This window comes from Macrobrachium nipponense, chromosome 21 (assembly GCF_015104395.2).
Source record: "Macrobrachium nipponense isolate FS-2020 chromosome 21, ASM1510439v2, whole genome shotgun sequence".
In the NCBI taxonomy this organism is placed as follows: domain Eukaryota; kingdom Metazoa; phylum Arthropoda; class Malacostraca; order Decapoda; family Palaemonidae; genus Macrobrachium; species Macrobrachium nipponense.
In genome coordinates, this window is record NC_087212.1 from 62,905,677 (window position 1) to 62,924,101 (window position 18,425).

Here is an 18,425-nt window from a genome sequence, read left to right on the forward strand (position 1 = left end):
CCATATAAGCACACTTTTACTCTCTGGGGACCTGGGCCCTTTTTTGATAACGAATCTATACATTCACCAAATTCGTTCTCGGGGATTTTCTCTCTATTGAAACTTACACTAGCCTATTTCCCTCAGTTCTCGCTGTGACCAAACCATCTCAAAACACGAAGATCCACTTCTTTTTCCGGTACTAAGGTGGCAATTATATTTACTGCCTTTTCAACACAGTCCCTTACACATTTACACAACCTTTAATTTTCATGTCAACAGCTTCTACTTCATGTCTTTCATTCCTACTTAAAATCTCCATTTCACCTCATTAAAGGAAAATTGGAAGATTAATTTTTTCAAGCACTCTATCTTCTGCATCTCTGGACAAAATTCTCAGTTTCCAAATATTTTCCATAGCCTTTACCATCCTCTATCCTCCTATTCTGTGCTCCATTGCTTCTCTCATCCTCACTCGATCCTTCAAAATGTCTTCAATATGCAAACACGAATCGATCGTTTACATCCTTCCACAACAAGTACTAACCATGAATCATTGCCCTATCTTTCATTTACCCTCATATCCTTATTCTTGTTTAACTTCCATTTTCTATTGGCTACTTTTGCAAACACACAAACTCCTTCACCAGTCTCTGCTGATTTTGTACTATCTTCTGTAAGAACTGTAGCCTCTGCAAACTTCTGACATTCCACACTTCAAGCTCTTCCATTTACATAATTCACCTAAAGACTTTATGTTCATCATAAATACTTTTACTAGCCATCAACAAATGACCTAACCAGACGCTCGCTGTGTCGCACACTATACCTATCCGTGCTATCATACGCTCTTTTACGTTCAGCTTCCAAACATTTAAACCCGTGAATGGAAATTTTCGACTAAATTATTACATAACTATTCCCTAATAATGTATATCGTTAATCTTATTAGTGTAACCCAACAAATCATATTTTATACATAATGCAGCACATAACGAGCAGGTTACCGTTCAACAAACTTTGTTCTTTCTTGGTTACCCGTAATCATTTTGAAAAGCCTTACCCAAAAAGAAAATAAATAACCTTTTTTATAAATTGAGCAGAGTTGGACCAGAGATATCTGGATGGGAATGCAGTACAGATGCTGGTGTGAAAAAAAATCAATGGCAAGTTGCAGCCTGCTGCATCTACTTCAAGAACGAATTATCACAAATTCTTGAGATAATAATATGGAGCACTTACAGAGATAAGGCCTTTGATTTCCCTAATATGTTACTTAATATAGGCATCGCAAGAGACAGCAGAGATTGCCTTTGGACCTAGTGAATCATTCATCGAAATCGAACATTTTTATGTGCTTATCTGATATGCCTGCATTGTCATTTGCCATTATCATATAGTACTGGTAATCTTCTTAGGCACGAAGATATGGTAATTCAGGTGTATTCCATATGGGAATAAACGCTCCAAGAAGAGGTCCATTGGAGGACGTAACTGTTGGGCATTTTCTGAAACCATTTTCATTTTCCTATGTGGAATACAACTGAATTGCATTAATTATAATAATATAAATAATAAATTATAATAATTAATATAATTATAATTATATATATAAATTTTTTATGTATACCGCAAACCGATTATTGACTGGGTGTGAGACCAGCAAATGTTTTTCATTTCTACAACAAAAATCTCTCTTAAAGTAATATTGTGCCTGGCATCTAATATTTGATGGAAAAGCAAGTTAAGTTCATTCCAATGATCCCCGTTACCGGTATTAATAAATCAAGGTACAATCTTACGTTAAAAGCAATGCTTCGTAATGACAATATGAATAATCAGTCAGGGAGTAATAAGACATTTAAATGTAGTATTATTTTCTACAACTGCCAATAAGCAAAAAAGTATCTTCGATTTATAATGCAAAAGGGCTACCACTATTCAATGGAAATCTACAGACGTGAAATCGTCTGTGAATAAATCTCTCAATGAGAGAATGAAAATGAACAGACTTTACTGCACGGACTCCAATCCAAGACTGAACATGAAGGAATGATGAAGTCTGACTAATACAATTTAAACCAGTGCTAAAGCGCAAACACTTTTGTAAGTGTCAGGAAGATACAGGGGTGTGCATGATAAAGCAAAAAATGCCGGCATACCAAGATGATGCAATCGATGAACTGACGAGTCTTTCACACAGAAGCGTCGTCTGTGACAGGATTCTGTCGGGAAGAAAACGTAACTCTGTTGGTGCCTAGAGTTCTCCCTGAATGGCTTGGCGATGCATTACACTTTCAAGGTACTTCTGCCCTTTGTGTTAGGAAGGACTGCACATTTCTGCAAAGGCATGCCATTATAATGACTACAAACACTGTCAGGATTCAATGTCAATCCTTCGTTTGAACCATTTCATTCGATGGGAGAGCGACCTCCAATACAGGGTATGTCAGAAAAAGACTCGCTAACGCTGAAAGGGAGGCTGGGGGTAAAGAGGTCTTCATGGTGCAACACGAAGATAACCTTGCAATTGCGCTTCGAAACCATTGTTAGGAGAGGGTAGAAAGATGGAAGAAAGGCAAATGAACGGATGTACAGCAAATGGAATGACACGGGTTACAGCTGGGGACCGAAGGTCCGCTGCAAAGAACCTCAAGTAATGCCTACAGTGCACCGCGTGAGGTACACTGACGGTAGTACGCCCTATAGGGATGGAAGACGGGCTGAAAAATGTTGCCTCGCAAAGGTAGTTTATGGCAAAATTTGACGGGAACTCGAGGACGCACAATATCTGTCATCTGTACCAGATTAGCGAAAGAAGGACTTCAACCACATCTGCTGGAACTCACTGGAAATGCTCAAGTCTGAGCTCGTTGACGTTGTGTTATTGCAGCTGATACTTTGATCTCTTGACTGCTTTGCCTTACACGTGGAACTGAGTCAGTGCGTGTCATTTTAAGTTAATGACAAGTATAACTGATATCACAGTCTGGACTTTTTTAACCTCCAAACTGTTACTGACGTCCTAAGATAATCTGCTTACGTATGCATATTCTAGAGTGGTTAAGTGTTCATTCACACATTATCACATATCTTAAAAGCAACGGGTTTAAGAAAATCTAGGAAATCTGAGGGATTTACCGTGAAAAGTGTTCTCATTTTGAAGCGGATTCAGTACAATTAAGCTTAAGCGTAAGATATATACTATTTTCAAGAAGGAGAGGAGTCGCATACGTAGCATTCATTAAGAAGAAGAAGAAGAAGAAGAAGAAGAAGAAAAAGAAGAAGAAGAAAAAAGAAGACCTTGCCTCACTTACATTTTCTGTGACCTTGAGATGCATGAAATGGGGGAAAGGCAGAATTAACTTACGTTATCCCTTACTGCATTGCTTTCATTCCTTTCATCATCCTTTTTTTTATCTTTTTGCCCTTAGGGGAATCATTCATAAAATCTTATCTACATTGGAACAGACGCGACCTGAAACGCGTAGGGTCATTTTCCCTTGCATTCACTACGAACTCCTCTGAAATAGTTTTATCATATCTGAAAGAATCCGGCCTCACCGATAAAGGTGACGAAGTCTCACATGAGCGAATCTCTCTCATCGGCAGCTAATATTAAGGTTCTTTCTCATCTTCGAGGATAACGAGTCTTGTCGAGTCATGGTGAGACCCATTTCCCCCCAAGTGCAAATGAACTACTCAAATCACGTCAGCAAAGTTGAAATACTGCACTCGCAGTTTAGTCTGTCTTTCCTTTTAATAAGTTGATAACTGAAAGTCTGAATTTGGGCTACATTACAATTAGATGGTATTCATCCACGTTGGGAAACACAGCCACTATTTGGCGGAGCGTTACCTCTGGGGCCCCAACCAAATAAAGCTATCGGTATAACATTATAGATAAACCCTGATAAGCATATCATCTACATGTTTATCGGGTAATAACCGGAAAGCCACAGACACATATGTACATACACTTACTATATTATTTGGGCGCTAATTTACACGTGCGCGCATACATATACATATAAGTATACGTGTGTGTGTGTGTATGTGTATATATATATATATATATATATATATATATATATATATATATATATAGATAGATAGATATAAACTCATTATATGTAAGTGTGGAGGAGGCTGTGTTAAAGTTACACTCCAAAAAGTTCCATCAGAATTGTAAACCAGTAAATGCTGAGATAAATGGAAAGGGAACACAAGCAAACGACGGACTCTTGGCTTTGGAATCCAACGATTATAGTGTCTTTTGAGGAGACTATTTTGGAAGGAACGTTATTACTGGTTAAATTCAAGCTTCGGTAACCGCATGCACTTCCTCTGATAACGCTGTTAATAAAGAAGAGACAACTGGCATTTCTTATACAAAAAGCTTGGAATGAGTAAGTGAAATTCTGAATGGAAATCAAGTGATCTTATCGTCTCGTTATTCAGTATCTAGTTATGTATGTTTAGACACTTAAAAATGAGCTAATAAACAAGAACAGGAAATAGCACACTGAAGAGGAGCAAATACACGCACACATGATCGAGTCGTAAGTAGTTTACTCGGTTATACACGCTATCCGGTTTGCATATGCAAAGGAAGTAAATTACTAATTTTGGCAAATATCATGAGTAAAAGTAGTCAAAAAGTTACATACTTAATTAGCATCCTATGAGTAAAACTCCGATACATAGGAATTATATTGAGCTATATAATTATAAGTCACAATTTCTACAAACACCAAACTTACCGGGAGGATTAAGATAGTTGCTTCAAATACCTATGATCCTACTATCATGAACAGTCATTCTTCATTCTATCCCTTAGGAACCTTTCCATGAAACAGATACACCGCATACACCTTGGTCAGCTACTGGATTCCACAATCACTTCTATACAACAGCATATCGCTCGCAGTCCTATCAATTTCTGGAAACTTTCCATGCTTATATTGTTACTGTTCCTTCAATCATCCACCATCTTCTTCAGAAGCACTCTGAAGTCTATACAACACCTTTTACCTTACATCAGTCAAATTGCCTCTCCTCTACCATAGACATAAAGAAACACTGTTACATAACCTTTCTCGATCGACAAAAGACAGCAGTTCCTTGAGGTAGACCCTCTTTGAAGTAGACCCTTTATCTGCAGTTGTTAATTCTCAAATCCATTTACTCTTTCTGACTCATCCCACGACTACATCTACTTTACCCTTCAGTTTTTTTTTTTCTTTTAAATCAAATACTCCCTAAATTTTCAGCAGCTCTTATCTTTTTCTATCACACTTTGTCCTTGGCCTCTTCATTCTTCCTACTGTATCCCTCCAGACAATCGTGGCTTTTGTCCTCAACTGCCGTGAAACAATATCCTTTTCTCCTTCAGTAATCCTCTTATTTCACACTATATGAATATATGAGCGAGTGTTCGTATCTGTGTGCAGTGGTGACCAGCAAAAATCGTCGGACAACGTCAGCATTCGAGTCCACTAACCATTTATCATGGAAACTGCAACATCTCCCAAAGATTCGTGTTTAGAATATATATATATATATATATATATATATATATATATATATATATATATATATAATCATCAATGTATGTTGGCATTAGTTTCTTTACTTCCACGGATATTAAACTACAATTATAATTTAATATCGAATTCACTCTATCTTAGGAATAACTTTACACTGGAGGAGAATATTACATGATAGGTGGATATGCCCTGTGAGGGTACGAACCTGGACCTTAGCTTTCGTTACAACGACAAAAAGTGGACTTTGTCCATTCGACTACTACGTTATAGTGTTCAAAGGCGATTGTTGATCGTTATAGCTAAACCAAAGTCAGTCAACTGCTAATATAGTAGATTCACATCAACCGTGCATCTGATGTCTAGGCCAGTCCCTTACGGCGCTCCTGATTAGCTGTTGATAAACCAATCACAGGGCTGGAAACTCTCAGTATCTCTCAAGAGTCCCTCAGGAAAGGTGGAACATACATCCTGCCCATGTGAACTTTCGAGAGAGTCTGAGAGTTTCCAGCCCTGCGATTGGTTTATAAACAGCCTATCAGGAGCGTCGTAAGTGACTGGCCTAGACATCAGATGCACGGTTGATGTGAATCTACTATAGTAGTAGTTGACTTTGGTTTAGCTATAACGATCAACAATCGCCTTTGAACACTCAGCTATCAAATGGTAGCAGAGGGTTTAAGGTCAACTGTTAATCGTTGTACCTATACCACTAAACCAGGTTCGAGCCACAATTATAATTCAGTTGACCCTGGGAGTAAGTTATTCCTAAGGTATAATGAATTCTATATTAAACGATATTTATGGCTTACTGTGTATGTATGTAGGTAAATATGTATATGTACACACACAATATATATATATATATATATATATATATATATATATATATATATATATATGTATTATATATATATATATATATATATATATATATATATATATGTGTGTGTGTGTGTGTGTGTGTGTGTGTGTGTGTGTGTGTGTGTGTGTGTGTGAACAGTATAAATAAACAATTTGGGACACATTCTGTATTAAAGCAGCTGTAATTTTAGTACCCATTAAAAACAGTTATGTTTCAGTAATCTGACTTTCCCTTCACACTCACACACGTACAATGATGGAAGACAACTACATATTTTTCTTTGGTGCTGGTTACGTCGACGCTATAAGAAATATCATTTTGTGGAGAAATACATGGAAATAAACCTCAGGGCAATGAGCGCAGCAGCAACTACTGTTTTCTAAATACAATAACAGAGAAAAGTTATGCAACCAAATTTATGTACCTACATATATGTATTCTAGCATGTTACAATATTTCTATGATTATTCCAAATTGATCTAACATGCCTGCAAATAAGATGATTAGATATTTAAACATGCAACACGAAGGTCCGAATGGCTTAACCAATTTTTTTTTTATTTAGGGGTCTACAACATAGGCTGCCTGGCAATTTACTCTCAATGTTGTAACAAGCAAACCTCACTCACAACAGTAAACAGGATATGGTTGACGCTGAAGATCAGGAATAAATCCGCCTTGAAAGAACTTCAATGTAGTAACTTTCATAGTGGACACATACATACAAGTCAATTTCCCCCCAAAAAATAATAATAATAATAAAAACTGACAAATCCACCTTCCAGGAGGTTGTTATCGCTGTGATTCTAGGTCCAGATTATACGAGGTCCTTTCCAAGCGCCAGAACAAGAGACAAAAGAGGAGAAACGGAAGGGACATTTTGATATTTCCGTTGCAAACATGACTGTTTTCTAAGCATGTCACTGTCCTTTTATCAGTGTCTTAGTCACTCAAAAGACTGCAGGGCGAGAGTCACATCAGGGGACTCAATACAGTGCAGGGCAAGAGTCACATCAGGGGACAGGGTCTCAATACGGTGCAGGGCAAGAGTCACATCAGGGGACTCAATACGGATTGTCCAGGGGCAAAGTGCACATCAGGGGAACTCAATTACAGTTGCAGGGCAAGAGTCTCAATCAAAAGGACTCAATACAGTGCAGGGCAAGAGTCACATCAAGGAACTCAATACAGTGCAAGGCAAGAGTCACATCAGGGGACTCAATACGCTTTATAGCAAAGGATTATATATTAAATGAAATGAAAATGCATTCTCTTCAAGTCGGTCTGCAGCAGAGAGGCATTCGCACACGTGTTGGAGGCGTCTGTTCTCATGATTTTTCTAGAATTGTCAAGTGGGACATGGAACTCAACAGGCGCCGACATATTGTTAGGAATGCCGTGATTTACGATGCAATATTTCGTCAAGATCCTTCTAAAAAGTTCCTGTCAGGAGTCTGTGACATCCGCCCAAGTTCGCCGTATATATATATGCCCTGATGGGGAGTAGGAGAGATCAGAGATCCAGAGCAGAGGATCATCAGTGAGTAGATTACTCATAAGAGCTAAGAGAAGAAACGGGAACAGACGAAGGATAATAGAGAAAAGGAAAGTCGGCGCCAACAAGACTTTGGGTCGGATTCGAGTCCAAGTCGTCCAGTTAGAGAGAACTGTGACAGAGGTTTGTTTTTCCGACGTTTTGTGAGCAAGCCTTCCAGAGAAGAAACGTCCCACAAGAGGTTTTGTCTTTTGAGGAGGTTACCTGCCCTTCGAGTATCAAGAATAGACATTTTTTGTTTCCCGCAGTATGGAGTCAAGGGAAGACGACTAAAGTTCTACAGCTCTCCTTTTCTTGGTCGGAAGCCATCGCTTCCTCGGCAGTGTTTTACGGAACAGCTGCAAAACTGGTGCAGGCCAAGTATTTTCATTACCATCACTGTTTTCCCCAGTCAACACATTGTAAGATTTTACTTTTGTTATGTAAGTAGGAGAAACCATTCTGCATTTATTTTGCTAGTAAGCTTGTAAATAATCCTTTGTTCTGTTTGTGTTTCTTTCTATATTGTTATCCCACCCAGTTTCAAACCGTTTAGTTGTTGCAATTTCTTTTTGTTTATTAAGATTATCAAACCGTATATCGGACCCTCAGAGTTTCGTAACATAGGGACTCATACAGTGCAGGGCAAGAGTTCACATCAAAGGACTCAATACAGTGCAGGGCAGGCTAGTCAGTAATCAGGGGACTCGAATACAGTGCAGGGTCGAGAGTCACATCAGGGGACTCAATACAGTGTCCAGGGCAAGGAGTCACATCAAAGGACTCAAATTACAGGTAGGGGCGAGGGGAGCGAGAGTCAAACATCAAGGGGTGGGACTCAATAACAGAAAAAATTTGCAGAGCAAGAGTCCACATCAAAAGTACTTCAAATAGGCGGGGCAGGGCAGGGGCGAAGTCACCATCAGGGGGTGGGCTCAAATCAACAGTGCAAGGGCAAGAGTCACATCAGGGGACTCATACAGGTGCGTGGGCAAGAGTCACATCAAAGGACTCAAACATACAGTGCAAGGGCCAAGGAGTCACTTCCAAATGGACATCAAATAGTGCCAAGGCAAGAGTCCCACATCAGGGGGTAACTCAATAAAGTGCAGGGCAAAGAGTCACATCAGGGGACTCAAATACAGTGCAGGGCTAAGAGTCACAATCAAGGACACAATACAGTGCAGGGCAACGAGTCACATCAAAGGTACTCAATACAGTGCCAGGGCAAGCGTCAACCTCAGGGGACTCCAATACAGTGCAGGGCAAGAGTCACATCAAAAAGGAAACAACAATACAGGGCAGGGCAAAGCGTCACAAAAAAGAACTCAATACAGTGGGGCAGGGCAAGGCGTCACATCAGGGGACTCAATAAACAGTGCAGGGCAAAGAGTCACATACAAAGGTACTCAATAAGTGCAGGGGCAAGAGTCCACATCAGTGGACTCAATTCAGTGCCAGGGCAAGAGTCACCCATTAGGGGACTCAAATACAGTGCCGTGGGCAAGAGTCATAACATTTGAGGGGACTCAATACGGTGCAGGGCGAAGAGTCACATCAAATAACTCAATTACAGTGCAGGGCAACAGTCAACGTCAGTGGACTCAATTCCAGTGCAGGGCAAGACAAGAGTCACATTCAAAGGCGACTCAATACAGTGCAGGGCAAGGAGTTCCATATTAGGGACTCAATTACAGTTGCAGGGCAAGAGTCACATCAAATAACCCTCAAAAATAACGTGTAAAGGACAAGAGTCACATTAGGGGAATCTCAATAACAGTGCAGGGCAAGAGTCACATCAGGGGACTCAATACAGTGCAGGGTCCAAGAGTTCAAACCAAACCAAATAACTAAATACAGTTGCAGGGCAAGAGTCACATCAAAGGAGGACTCAATTACAGGGTTGCAAGGCAAGAGTCACAGCAAAATCAAGGCTCAAGCTACAGTGCAGGGCAAGAGTCACATCAAAATAACTCAATACAGTGCAGGGCAAGAGTCCACAAATCATAATGACCTCAATACAGTGCAAGGCAAAGAGTCACATCAAAGGGACTCAATAACAGATGCAGGGCAAGAGTCCACATCAGGGGACTCAATTCAGGTGTCAGGCAAGAGTCACATCAAAAATACTCAATAACAGTGCAACAGGCAAGAGTCCAAACATCAAAAGGAAGGCTCAATACAGTGCAGGGCAAGAGTCACATCAAGGGGACTCAATACAGTGCAAGGGCAAAAGAGTCACATCAAATAAACCTCAATACCAGTGCAGGGTGCAATAGTCACATCAGGGGACTCAATATAGCAGTGCATGGGCAAAGAAGTCACATCCAAACGGACTCAATACAGTGCAGGGACAAGAGTCACATCAGGGGGCTCAATACAGTGGCAGGGTGGCAAGAAGGAGTCACATCCAGGGGACTCAATAGAGTGGCAAGGGTCAAGAAGTCAACCAATCAAAGGACCTCAATACAGTGACAGGGCAAGAGTCAACATCAGGAGGACTCTAAGTGCAGGGCAAGTGCTAAGCGTAAGAGTTCAACATTCAGGGGGACCTCAAATTCAGTGCAGGGAAAAGAGTCCACAATCAGGGGAACTTCAATACAGTGTCAGGCAAGAGTTCACATTCTAGGGGATTTCAATTACAGTGCAGGGCAAAGAGTCACATTAGGGTGACTCCAAGTACAGTGCAGGGCAAGAGTCGCATCAAATAACTCAAGTACGGTGTCAGGGCAAGAGTCCACATCATGGGGACTCAATAACCCAGTTGCAGGGCAAGAGTCACATCAAATAACTCCAATACAGTGCAAGGAGGGCAAGAGTCACATCATGGGGGACTCAATACAGTGCCAGGGCAAGAAGAGTTCCACATCAAAGGACATCAATTACAGTGCAGGGGGCTAGAGTTCCCACATTAGGGGGACTCAATACAATTGCAGGTCAAGAGTCACATTCAGGGGACTTCAATTCAGTGCAGGGAAAGGAGTCACATCAGGGGACTCAAATACAGGGTGGCAGGGTTCCAGGAGTCACATTAGGGGATTCAATACAGTGCAGGGCAAGAGTCACATTAGGGGACTCAATACAGTGCAGGGCAAGAGTCACATCAAATAACTCAATACGGTGCAGGGCAAGAGTCACATCAGGGGACTCAATTCAGCACAGGGCTAGAGTCACATCAAAGGACTCAAGACAGTGCAGGGCAAGAGTCACATCAAAGGACTCAATACAGTGTAGGGCAAGAGTCACATAAGGGGACTCAATACAGTGCAGGGCAAGAGTCACATCAGGGGACTCAATACAGTGCAGGGCCAGAGTCACATTAGGGGACTCAATACAGTGCAGGGCAAGAGTCACATCAAAGGACTCAATACAGTGCAGGGCAAGAGTCACATTAGGGGACTCAATACAGTGCAGGGCAAGAGTCACATCAGGGGACTCAATACAGTGCAGGGCAAGAGTCACATCAAAGGACTTAATACAGTGCAGGGCAAGAGTCACATCAAAGGACTCAATACAGTGCAGGGCAAGAGTCACATCAGGGGACTCAATACAAAGCAGGGCAAGAGTCACATCAAAGGACTCAATACAGTGCAGGGCAAGAGTCACATTAGGGGACTCAATACAGTGCAGGGCAAGAGTCACATCAAATAACTCAATACAGTGCAGGGCAAGAGTCACATCAGGGGACTCAATTCAGCACAGGGCTAGAGTCACATCAAAGACTCATACAGTGCAGGGCAGGGCAAAGTCACATCAAAGGACTCAATACAGTGTAGGGCAAGAGTCACATAAGGGGACTCAATACAGTGCAGGGCAAGAGTCACATTAGGGGACTCAATACAGTGCAGGGCAAGAGTCACATCAGGGGACTCAATTCAGTGCAGGGCAAGAGTCACATTAGGGGACTCAATACAGTGCAGGGCAAGAGTCACATCAAAGGACTCAATACAGTGCAGGGCAAGAGTCACATTAGGGGACTCAATACAGTGCAGGGCAAGAGTCACATCAGGGGACTCAATACAGTGCAGGGCAAGAGTCACATCAAAGGACTTAATACAGTGCAGGGCAAGAGTCACATCAAAGGACTCAATACAGTGCAGGGCAAGAGTCACATCAAAGAACTCAATACAGAGCAGGGCAAGAGTCACATCAAAGGACTCAATACAGTGCAGGGCAAGAGAAACATCCGGGGACTCAATTCAGTGCAGGGCAAGAGTCACATTAGGGGACTCAATACGATGCAGGGCAAGAGTCACATCAGGGGACTCAATACAGTGCAGGGCAAGAGTCACATTAGGGGACTCGATACAGTGCAGGGCAAGAGTCACATTTGGGGACTCAATACAGTGCAGTTCAAGAGTCACATTAGGGGACTTGATACAGTGCAGGGTAAGAGTCACATTAGGGGACTCAATACAGTGCAGGGCAAGAGTCACATTAAAGGACTCAAATAACATGCAGGGTAAGCAGGGCTAAGAGTTCACATCAGGGGAACTCAATACAAGATTGCAGGGCAAAGAGTCACATCAAAAGGACTCAAATACAGGGTGTAGGGCTAGAAAACACAATCCCAACAAAAGACTTAATACAGTGGTAGGGCAATGAGTTTACATCAGTGGACTCAAATATAGGGTGCAAGGGCAAAGGAGTCACATCAGGGGACTCAATTCAGTGGCAAGGCCAAAGGAGTCACATTAGGGGACTCAATACAGTGCAGGGCAAAGAGTCACATCTAAAGGACTCAATTACAAGTGCTGGGCAAGAGTCACATCAAAAGGACTCAATACAGTGCAGGGCAAGAGTCACATCAAAGGACTCAATACAGTGCAGGGCAAGAGTCACATCAAAGGACTCAATATTGTACAGGGCTAGAGTCACATCAAAGGACTAATACAGTGCAGGGCAAGAGTCATATCAAATAACTCAATACAGTGCAGGACAAGAGTCACATCAGGGGACTCAATTCAGTGCAGGGCTAGAGTCACATCAAAGGACTCAATAAAGTGCAGGGCAAGAGTCACATCAAAGGACTCAATACAGTGCAGGGCAAGAGTCACATCAAAGGACTCAATACAGTGCAGGGCAAGAGTCACATCAAAGGACTCAATATGGTGCAGGGCAAGAGTCACATCAAAGGACTTAATACAGTGCAGGGCAAGAGTCACATCAAATAACTCAATACAGTGTAGGGCAAGAGTCATATCAGGGGACTCAATTCAGTGCAGGGCTAGAGTCACATCAAAGGACTCAATACAGTGCAGGGCAAGAGTCATATCAAAGGACTCAATACAGTGCAGGGCAAGAGTCACATTAAAGGACTCAATACGGTGCAGGGCAAGAGTCACATCAGGGGACTCAATATGGTGCAGGGTAAGAGTCACATTAGGGGACTCAATACAGCGCAGGGCAAGAGTCACATCAAAGGACTCAATATGGTGCAGGGCAAGAGTCACATCAGTGCACTTAATACAGTGCAGGGCGAGAGTCACATCAAAGGACTCAATACGGTGCAGGGCAAGAGTCACATCAGGGGACTCAATACAGTGGAGGGTGAGAGTCACATCAAAGGACTCAATACGGTGCAGGGCAAGAGTCACATCAAAGGACTCAATACGGTGCCGGGCAAGAGTCACATTAAAGGACTCAATACAGTGCAGGGTAAGAGTCACATCAAAGGACTCAATACAGTGCAGGGCAAGAGTCACATCAAAGGACTCAACACAGTGCAGGGCAAGAGTCACATCAGAGGACTCAATACGGTGCAGGGCAAGAGTCACATAAAAGGACTCAATACAGTGCAGGGCAAGAGTCACATCAGAGGACTTAATACAGTGCAGGGCAAGAGTCAAATCAAAGGACTCAATACAGTGCAGGGCAAGAGTCACATCAGAGGACTCAATATGGTGCAGGGCAAGAGTCACATCAAAGGACTCAATACAGTGCAGGGCAAGAGTCACATCAGAGGACTCAATACAGTGCAGGGCAAGAGTCACATCAAAGGACTCAATATGGTGCAGGGCAAGAGTCACATCAAAGGACTCAATATGGTGCAGGGCAAGAGTCACATCAAAGGACTCAATACAGTGCAAGGCAAGAGTCACATCAAAGGACTCAATACGGTGCAGCGCAAGAGTCACATCAAAGGACTCAATACGGTACCGGGCAAGAGTCACATCAAAGGACTCAATACAGTGCAGGGCAAGAGTCACATCAAAGGACTCAATACAGTAGAGGGCAAGAGTCCACATCAAATACTCATACAGTGCAGGGCAAGAGTCACATCAGGGGACTCAATAGCAGTGCAGGGAGCAGAGTCACATCAAAGGACTCAATACATGCAGGGCAAGAGTCACATCAGGGGACTCAATACAATGCAGGGCAAGAGTCACATCAAATAACTCAATACAGTGCAAGGCAACAGTCACATCAAATGACTCAATACAGTGCAAGGCAAGAGTCACATCAAAGGACTCAATACAGTGCAGGGCAAGAGTCACAAAAAAGGACTCAATACAGTGCAGGGCAAGCGTCACATCAGGGGACTCAATACAGTGCAGGGCAAGAGTCACATCAAAGGACATCAATACAGGGCAGGGCAAGAGTCACAAAAAAGGACTCAATACAGTGCAGGGCAAGCGTCACATCAGGGGACTCAATACAGTGCAGGGCAAGAGTCACATGAAAGGACTCAATAGTGCAAGGCAAGAGTCACATCAGTGGACTCAATTCAGTGCAGGGCAAGAGTCACATTAGGGGACTCAATACAGTGCAGGGCAAGAGTCACATTAGGGGACTCAATACAGTGCAGGGCAAGAGTCACATCAAATAACTTAATACAGTGCAGGGCAAGAGTCACATCAGTGGACTCAATTCAGTGCAGGGCAAGAGTCACATCAAAGGACTCAATACAGTGCAGGGCAAGAGTCATATTAGGGGACTCAATACAGTGCAGGGCAAGAGTCACATCAAATAACTCAATAAAGTGCAGGGCAAGAGTCACATTAGGGGACTCAATACAGTGCAGGGCAAGAGTCACATTAGGGGACTCAATACAGTGCAGGGCAAGAGTCACATCAGGGGACTCAATACAGTGCAGGGCAAGAGTCACACCAAATAACTCAATACAGTGCAGGGCAAGAGTCACATCAAAGGACTCAATACAGTGCAAGGCAAGAGTCACATCAAAGGACTCAACACAGTGCAGGGCAAGAGTCACATCAAATAACTCAATACAGTGCAGGGCAAGAGTCACATCAAATGACTCAATACAGTGCAAGGCAAGAGTCACATCAAAGGACTCAATACAGTGCAGGGCAAGAGTCACATCAAATAACTCAATACAGTGCAGGGCAAGAGTCACATCAAATGACTCAATACAGTGCAAGGCAAGAGTCACATCAAAGGACTCAATACAGTGCAGGGCAAGAGTCCCATCAGGGGACTCAATTCAGTGCAGGGCAAGAGTCACATCAAATAACTCAATACAGTGCAAGGCAAGAGTCACATCAAAGGACTCAATACAGTGCAGGGCAAGAGTCACATCAGGGGACTCAATACAGTGCAGGGCAAGAGTCACATCAAATAACTCAATACAGTGCAGGGCAAGAGTCACATCAGGGGACTCAATACAGTGCAGGGCAAGAGTCACATCAAAGGACTCAATACAGTGCAGGGCAAGAGTCACATCAGGGGACTCAATTCAGTGCAGGGCAAGAGTCACATTCAGGACTCAATACAGTGCAGGGCAAGAGTCACATCAAAGGGACTCAATACAGTGCAGGCAGAGGTCACATCAGGGACTCATCAGTGCAAGGGAAAGAGTCACATCATGGACTCAATACAGTGCAGGGCAAGAGTCACATTAGGGGACTCAATACAGTGCAGGGCAAGAGTCACATTAGGGGACTCAATACAGTGCAGGGCAAGAGTCACATCAAATAACTCAATACAGTGCAGGGCAAGAGTCACATCAGGGGACTCAATTCAGTGCAGGGCTAGAGTCACATCAAAGGACTCAATACAGTGCAGGGCAAGAGTCACATCAAAGGACTCAATACAGTGCAGGGCAAGAGTCACATCAGGGGACTCAATACAGTGCAGGGCAAGAGTCACATCAGGGGACTCAATACAGTGCAGGGCAAGAGTCACATTAGGGGACTCAATTCAGTGCAGAGCCAGAGTCACATTAGGGGACTCAATACAGTGCAGGGCAAGAGTCACATCAAAGGACTCAATACAGTGCAGGGCAAGTCACATTAGGGGACTAAATACAGTGCAGGGCAAGAGTCACATCAGGGGACTCAATACAGTGCAGGGCAAGAGTCACATCAAAGGACTTAATACAGTGCAGGGCAAGAGTCACATCAAAAGGACTCAATACAGTGCAGGGCAAGAGTCACAATCAAAGGACTCAATACAGTGCAGGGCACGAGTCACATCAGGACTGAATACATGCGCAGGGCAAGAGTCACATCAAAGGACTCAATACAGTGCAGGGCTAGAAACACATCAAAGGACTTAATACAGTGCAGGGCAAGAGTCACATCAAATAACTCAATATAGTGCAGGGCAAGAGTCACATAAGGGGACTCAATTCAGTGCAAGGCAAGAGTCACATTAGGGGACTCAATACAGTGCAGGGCAAGAGTCACATGAAAGGACTCAATACAGTGCAGGGCAAGAGTCACATCAAAGGACTCAATACAGTGCAGGGCAAGAGTCACATCAAAGGACTCACTACAGTGCAGGGCAAGAGTCACATCAAAGGACTCAATATTGTGCAGGGCTAGAGTCACATCAAAGGACTAATACAGTGCAGGGCAAGAGATCATCAAAAAATAACTAATACAGTGCAGGGCAAGAGTCACATCAGGGGACTCAATTCAGTGCAGGGCTAGAGTCACATCAAAGGACTCAATAAGTGCAGGGCAAGAGTCACATCAAAGGACTCATACAGAGCAGGGCAGAGTCCACATCAAATATCAATACAGTGCCAGGGCAAGAGTCACATTAGGGGACTCAATACAGTGCAGGGCAAGAGTCACCATCAAAAGGACTTAATACAGTCAGGGCAAGAGTCACATCAAATAACTCAATACAGTGCAGGGCTAGAGTCACATCAAAAAGGACTCAATACAGTGCAGGGGCAAGAGTCACATCAAAGGACTCAATACAGTGCAGGGCAAGAGTCACATCAAAGGACTAAAAATAACCAGTGCAGGGCAAAGAGTCACATTAGGGGACTCAATACAGTGCAGGGCAAGAGTCACATCAGGGGACTCAATACGGTGCAGGGCAAGAGTCACATCAAAGGACTCAATACGGTGCAGGGCAAGAGTCACATTAACGGACTCAATACGGTGCAGGGCAAGAGTTGCATCAGGGGACTCAATATGGTGCAGGGTAAGAGTCACATTAGGGGACTCAATACAGTGGCAGGGAAGAGTCACAACAAAGGAACTCAATATGGTGTAGGGCAGAGTCACATAGTGCACTTATACAGTGCAGGGCGAGAGTAACATCAAAGGACTCAATAGGTAGGGCAAAGATCCATCGGGGGGATCAATACGGTGGGGGTGAGAGTCAATCAAAAGGATCAATCCGGTGCAACAAGGGAAGGTCATAAAGGATCAATTACGGTTGCCGGGGAAAGAGGTCACATTAAAAGGAACTCAATACAGTGGCAGGGCAAGAGTTAACCCTCAAAGGACAATACAGTGCAGGGAAAGAGTCAAAACATAAAGGACTCAACACAAGTGCAGGGCAAAGAGTCCACATTCGAGGGACTAAATCCAGTGCAGGGCAGAGTCAACATAAAAGGATCAATACATTGTAAGGGCAAGGTCAATAATCAGAGGATTATTTAATACAGTGCCGGGCAAGAGTCACACCAAAGGATCAATAACAGTGAGGGCAAGAAGTCACATCAAAGAGGACTCAATATGGTTGCGGGGCAAGAGGTCACATCAAAGGACTCAATAAAGGGCAGGGCAGAGTCACATCAGAGGACTCAATACAGTGAAAGGGCAAGAGTTCAAATCAAAGGACTTCAATACAGGCAGGGCAAGAGTCACATTCCAAGGCTCAATATGGTGCGGGCAAGTAGTTCACATCAAAAGGGACTTAATACATTGAGGGCAAGAGTCACATCAAAAGGACTCAATAAGTGCAGGGAAGGGAGGCACATTCAGGGGAACTTCAATAAGTGCAGGGCAAGTCCACTCAAAGGATCAATACAGGGCCGGGGCAAGAGGTCAGATCAAAGGGACTCAATAAAGGGTAGGGGAAGAAGGTCACATTTCAGAGGACTCCATACGGTGGGCAGGGCAAGTGTCACATCAAAGGACTCAATACGTGCAGGGAAGAGTCAACATCAGGGGACTCAATAAACAGTGCGGGCAAGGTAACATCAAAGGAATTCAATACGTGCAGGGCAAGAGTCAATCAAAGGACTAATACCAGGGCATGAGTCACCTCAAAGGGCACCTCATATACAGTGCAG